This window comes from Amphiprion ocellaris, chromosome 11 (assembly GCF_022539595.1).
Source record: "Amphiprion ocellaris isolate individual 3 ecotype Okinawa chromosome 11, ASM2253959v1, whole genome shotgun sequence".
Lineage (NCBI taxonomy): Eukaryota > Metazoa > Chordata > Actinopteri > Pomacentridae > Amphiprion > Amphiprion ocellaris.
The window spans coordinates 1,331,146-1,337,855 of NC_072776.1; the positions used below are offsets into that span (position 1 = coordinate 1,331,146).

The 6,710-nt window shown below is 36.6% G+C and overlaps 1 long non-coding RNA gene across 1 annotated transcript; it reads left to right on the forward strand.

Moving 5' to 3' along the window:
- Positions 1-3,200: 3,200 nt before the first annotated feature.
- On the forward strand, positions 3,201-6,188 carry LOC129350024 (uncharacterized). The gene is made up of 2 exons (XR_008603221.1): positions 3,201-4,742; positions 5,687-6,188. It is a non-coding gene; the product is annotated as an uncharacterized LOC129350024 (long non-coding RNA).
- The last annotated feature ends 522 nt before the right edge of the window (positions 6,189-6,710 follow it).

The following is a 6,710-nucleotide window of genomic DNA, read 5'->3' on the forward strand; positions in this document are numbered from 1 at the left end:
GTTTTTCTGTCACTGATCTTGTCAACCTGTCCTGTCATTTCAGACCCTGTCATTCACTGTCTGTCCAGCAGGAGGCGTCAGTCCATCCTCCACCAGGTGAACCCCACCCACCAGTTAGCACACCTGCTCTATAATCCCTCTCCATCTCTTTCCTTGCCTGCAAAAACATGCATCTTTCGCTGTAATTTCACTTAAAAGTGTTCTCGACAGATTAAAGGTCGCAGTTATAACACTGTTAAACTCATACTGCACAGTTTAAAATGCAGCATAAGGAGCGATAGTGTACCGATTGTTCCTTCATGGTGCCTACATTACCCACAATGCAACTCAACCACCAGCAGTTCCTTTCGAGATATGCATGGCAGCAGGAAATGTGATTTAAAGCAAGTAAAGCTGCTAATCTCATGCAAATATAAGGTGCAGGATTCAGGTAAACTCACCTCCAGATTCTTTCATTTTCAAATTTAGTGTTCCCAAGTGATATGTACTGAGTCATTTTAATAGCTTTAGCACATCTTCCTCAGGAGACACATATGCCGTGTATACTGTTTTTCATTTCAAATATTCCCCAGGAGCTCTGTTCATGAGTCCCATTTTGTATGCTTCTTTTTTTGACATTTCAAAGTAGGAAAAACACAGGTGTGAGATGGTAGAATTCTATTTAGTCAGGATACAGATGACTGGGTCTTCCAGGTTTGTACATCCAAAGTAGTTTTTGTACTCAAACGTATTTTTTTTTTTTTTTTTTTTTTTTACCTTTATTTAACCAGGATTTCCCACTGAGATTAGAAATCTCTTTTATAAGAGAGACCTGGTCAAGGTAGCAGTAGTACAAAATGTAAAAGTTACATAAAACAGATACATGATATAAACAATAATCAGTAAAACAGATTGACAGCTGTTCAAAGACAGTGATCTCTTAAGGAAAAGACTGACATTCCTCCTTTACTGTATTCTTTATTATACTCTTAAACTCATCAATGGATATGAATGTTTGTAGTTTAAGAGATTATTTCATGACCGTGGTGCATGATGGGAGAATGCTTTTCCGCCAAAGTTTGCTTGAATCCAGGGAAAGTTGTCATCATTGAAGGATTTTTAGATGCGATATTCCCAGTTATGGTCCGTGTATATTTTGGCAATTGGATTTTCCGTTCTGAAACGGGTATTGAAAAACAAAAAACAAGTGGTTATTTGATTTTTGTTTTAAAATATAAAAATTTAAATTTAAATACAAGACATTTTTCCTTTTCATGATCAAAAAGGAATATACGAAATTTTAAAAATGCTTTGATTTTCATTTTATATTTAGACTAACAAAAAAGTAATATCAATAAGAGACAGAAACGAAAAAAGGTCCAATTTTTCATTTTCTGAGACCGGAAGTGGCAAAGCCAGGGGGCGGGGCTACTTCATTGACAGTCCAATCTGGAATGATTGACAGGTCCTATGGAGGAGGCAGTAGAGACTCTGCTCTCCTCGTTTGGATTAATTCTGCTATAATAACTGTTGGTTTATTTATCGGTGCAGCAGCAGAACCTTTTCCACAGACAGTTTTCCTGCCCGTTGGCTTGTTTTAACCAGTTTTCTGCCTTCGGCTGATTCTACCAGCAGACACAAAGGACTCTGATAGTTCGGTAAGTAAATGTTTGTTTTCGTATCGGTGCCGCTTTTAATGCACTTTATATGCAGCTTTAGTGTCAGATATAATGTGTGCCATGCACTCCAGATGTCGGTGGAGCTTATTTCTGTGTGTGTTGACCAGAGAAGAGAGTTAGCATAGTAAATATTAGTTTTAATGTTAGCGATGCTAACCGAGCTAGCTGCTCAGTCGTAGCCTGATTAAAGCTAACGTAGCATTAAGCTAACGTAGCATTAAGCTAACGATGTTTGTGCTGAGTTTCATGTAAACAGCTGAAGTGTGTTGTGTTACTGTAATGTGGTACATTTAGTTAATAAAACTGTTCATGGAGACGCTCGTTCACACTAATGTACCGTTTAGAAAACCTAAATGTGATTAAAACAGTAAGGTTAAGGTTCTGTGTTGTCAGTAGTCCTGAATATCTGCTGAGTCTCTGAAGTTAAACTGGAGAAAACAGTAAATCTACTCTCTAGTCGTTAACGTTGTTTAATGACTGATTCACATGTTGTAGTACATCTTAGTGCAGATTAGAAAAATAACCTCCCAGAATATGTCCAAAGTAATGATGAACACTACAGTTATTACATTTAAATTACAGCACAGATAAGCTGGATAATAAAATCCTCTCCTCTAAAGCTAAAGTGACTACAGGCCTTTCTGTCTTTCAGTGCTTGGAAAACTATATGAATGAGGAAATCTATCCAGGGACACTTTAAAATGAACCTCTGCTGTTGATGCTGATACTGTGATGTCTGTCTTCCTGTAACCAAAACATCACTTTTCACAGTGAGTTGCTGTTCTGACTTAGTTACTTCTTAAACAAAGATTATAAAAATAGGTATTTGTGTTAGCTTTAACACACTTATTAGGTTATCGCATGAATCAGTTATAAATCACAGGTTATAATATCACAATGTTCCCTTATTTAGCTGTTATTCTGCCAGAGTCTCCCCCTTGTGGCTGATTCTGGGATCTCATACCTCCATGTTTCTCAACAAGACATTTTTATTGATGTCCAGTACATTTTATAGACATAAACATATTTGATAGAAATATTAGACATGGATTTCTGTTTCCTCATAATAATTTAGTTAATGCAATTAGATGTTCATCAGTGATTAATCTGTAGTGTGAAACTTTTACTTTGCACCTATATTTTTTTTAAAATGTAGGTCATTTTAAGGTAAGACATTAAGGGATGGTTTTCTTAGGTAAATCAATTTAAGGTTTAATTGACTGAAATCTTTCAGTCAATGTTGTGTTTCTTTCAATTTGAAATATCTCGATTTAATTAATACAGCTCAGTCAGTTCCATTTTATATTATTAAGAATTCTGATTCAGTTTAACACTAGATGACGTATCAGTTCATTGAGTATTTCAGAGCCAGTTTTTTTCTTTTCAATTATCTGTATTTAAAGTGATATTATTAAAATATAATTGCAATGAAACAGCAGCAACATAAGAAACGACCAAATATACAAAGGAAGTGCAGCTATTTTAATATAAAATGATTTATCAGAACATGGTGAAAGTGCAGCTGAAGTTAAGTTAGTGAAACTAGGGATAAGCAACGTTTCCTTTTACTTTCAGAAAAATAAAAGCCTCATATTTGCTATTTATTAAAAAATCCCTGAAAGCAGCACTTCCACCGAGTTTGTTTTAGTTTGTTGGTATTTATTGGTGGAGCAGCAGCACGTTTTCCACAGTCAGTTTTACTGTCCGTTGTCTTGTTTTAATCAGTTTTCAGTTCAGTAATTCAGTCCTTTGACTGATTGGACCAACAGACACTGAAGGACTCCGACAGCTGGTCAGTAATAAATGATAATTTACTGATCGGTGCTGGTTTTAATTAACTTCATGTTCAACTTCAGAGTCAGATATAATGTGAGCAGTGAACTCCAGGAGTTGGTGGAGTTTATTTGTGTGTTGACCAGAGAAGAGAGTTAGCATCCAGTGAACATTAGCTTTAATGTGAATTAGCGATGCTAACCGAGCTAGCTGACCAGTCCTGATTAGCAGCTAAATGTAGCATCAAGCTAACGATGTTTGTGTTGTTTCCTGTCAGCAGCTGAAGTGTGTTGTGTTCCTGTAATGTGGTTCATTAAGTTCATAAAACTGTGGCTGGTTGACATTAATGTAACGTTCAGGAAACTTAAATGTGATTAAAACAGTAATGTTAATGTTCTAGTTGTCAGTAATCAGCTTTAATTTGACACTAAAACAGACTCTGATAGTTTTAAATGACATCAATTTCATTAATTTGTTGAAAATTGTCTCATTTGTTGTTGTGATGTTGCTGCTGATTCATTAAAACCAGATGATCCGTGTTGAAGCCGCGTTTAGTTCTAGTATCAGAAGTACAAGAAGGAAAATGGAAGTTTAGTTCTGCTCTGTCAAAGATTTCAGGAATAAAATAACTAAATGAGTCTTTATGCCTCAAACTTTATTTTACAATCATGAAATAATGAAATAATCACAGATAATAAAAATATAAATAGCAGAGAAAACCTGAGAGAATAATTTCCTGAAAAGTCTATGAAGGAAAAGCAGCTTTTTATCCTGAAAGATCAGAATCAGGTCCAACATCTGCATCTGACAGCATCAAGTCAACCAGAAAGAAAAGAAAAAAGAAAATGACTTCTTTCTGATCACATCTGTTCTGCTGCTCACAGTCTGCTGCTGCTCACATTCTTCACATTTATAGTCCACTTTTAAAAGTTCAGCAGACAGGTGCTGTGCTTTGGAGTGTGACGATGTTGTCGCTGATGTGGAGAGTGAAGTTTCCGTTGCATCTACAGCATGCTTTAGGGCAGCCGGGTCGGACTTGATGTTTGAAATACTGACCAACAGCTCAGATTTAACTGTCTGTAGTTCTGTTTTGATGGATGTTAAACTTTCACTCAAAGCCTCCAGGAGCTGGGTCTTTAAAATAACCGCCGTCTCGTTACAGAGTGAAAGTAGCAGTTCCTCCTGAAGGTCAGAGATTGCAGCATCTGAGGGCCTCTTCAAAAGAAGACGGAGTTGATGAAGGCGTTCTGGAGCAGGACCAGAAAGACCACGACCAAGCAGCCTTGAGATCTTAGGCAGCGTCTCCCTCAGGTGGGTATCAACGGTGTTCACAGTCAGGTCTGTGGTAATCCCGTCAAAAAACAAAACAGAAAAAAATCGAGATTATAAATCAACATGTAACCAAAGCACTCTGTGTATAACGCCATAGTATAGGATGTAGTTCAGAAAATGTTAAAGTATAGTATACTTTACTCAAGAATAACATAATATGGCCTGTAGTTCATAGTACAGCATGTCGGCAAAAAAAACCCATAGATTATTATGTGGTTCAAAAAGAGCAAATGATAGGATGTTGCCTAAAATTGTCATGTATGATATGTGGTTCAAAAAATGTTTTAGTGCAGTATATTGTCAAAATAGTATGTTATTCAAGAAAACATCAGAGTATAATATGTCGTCTAAAAAATGCCATAGAATAATAATTTCATTGCACAAGTAAAAGTATAGTAATTTTTAAAACTGTTCAAATTCTTATTTGTTGCTAAAAAACAAACACAAACAAAAAAAACATCATAATATGTCAATTAAAAAAGCCCATAGTATAGCATGTTGCCCAACAAACGTCATAGTTTAGCATGTCACTCTAAAAACGTCATAGTTTAGCCTTTATTCCACAAAACGTTGTTATGTCCCGGCTGTCTGAAGTAGGTGAGGAGCAACACAAAAACAGTCTAAACGCTGGTTTCCAGAGGGTTAGACGAGTATTTATTTGAAAGAGTAAGTTTACAACAACACAACATGTGAGGGGGTTAAAAGCAAATGGATGTTAGTAAAATAAAAATAAATCAACAGAACTAAAAGTGAACTTCATGTTGACATTGATGGACATTCCAACCAGGAACAAAGTAAAAGATAATCAATACGAAAAAAAAACCTCTTCCTGTTCACCTCTTAAAACCCAAAAAACACAGCAGTAGCACCCTAAACTAAAACTACCAATGGGTTTCCTGTTTTCCTTTGTGAACTATTCAAAGGTCCCTCTCTATCTCCCCACACATCCACCAACCACTGGAACACATCTCCAAAGTTCTGCTGGACCAGCTCAGCTTCCCCTCAGAAGAAGTGCTGCCACCTGCCAGATGAAGGAGCCTTTTGAGAGGCAGCTGGCATCGTGATTGGACTGTACTTTGGTCTGTTCCAATCCAGCTTCAGCTCCAGAGACGGCAGGCGGGACGAGTCAACGGAGGCCTGGTGGACGAAGGCATGAAGCTGAGTACAATCCAGAAAACAACAGAGGAGGAGTGCAGCAGCCCAGAGCCAGAACAACCAGAGTAGCATCGTATGTCTCTTAGAAAACATCATAGTATAGCCTTTGGGATGAAAAAACACCATCATATACATCGTAGATTGTACAAATAACAAGTCAAAGGAAAGAGACATACATTGTAGAATTGTAGTAATTGTGGGCTGACTGATTTACTGATTATCAGTATTTTATTTTTTACTGATTTACTGTAATAAATAAATTTAAAAATGGTGCTACTTTGGCTCTGAACCTTTATCTACCTGTGGTTGCTCTGTCTTCTGGAGTGATTTGATTGGTTATACGTCACGAATAAAACTCCTTTAACTTAACATCTGTAAACAAAACAAAAACATATCAACAAAGTTTTCTGTTAGAGTTTGTGTTCTTCTAAGTTTAACTCCAAGATGTTAAATACTTTCATTTACTGCAAATGAATATCTACTCCAAATGTCTCACTAATAATCATTATCAGCCTTAAAAACCTACAAAACACCCCTCTATACTCAACCACACTTAGTACAGTCCGGTTCCCCCTTCTATAAATCTGCTTGGAATCTTCCACTTCCTGTTTGTCAAATTGGCCTTCTACCTGGACAGGTTTTGCTGGAGCTCATGCAACAAACATTTTGGGTAACTGCACTTTAATATGGATGGATGACAATGAATTAGAGTCTGTTTTAATGAGACTGAGTTAAGATGTGTAGCTCTGTCATTAAATAGGAAATTATTTCTCAGAATTCACAGAGAAAAGT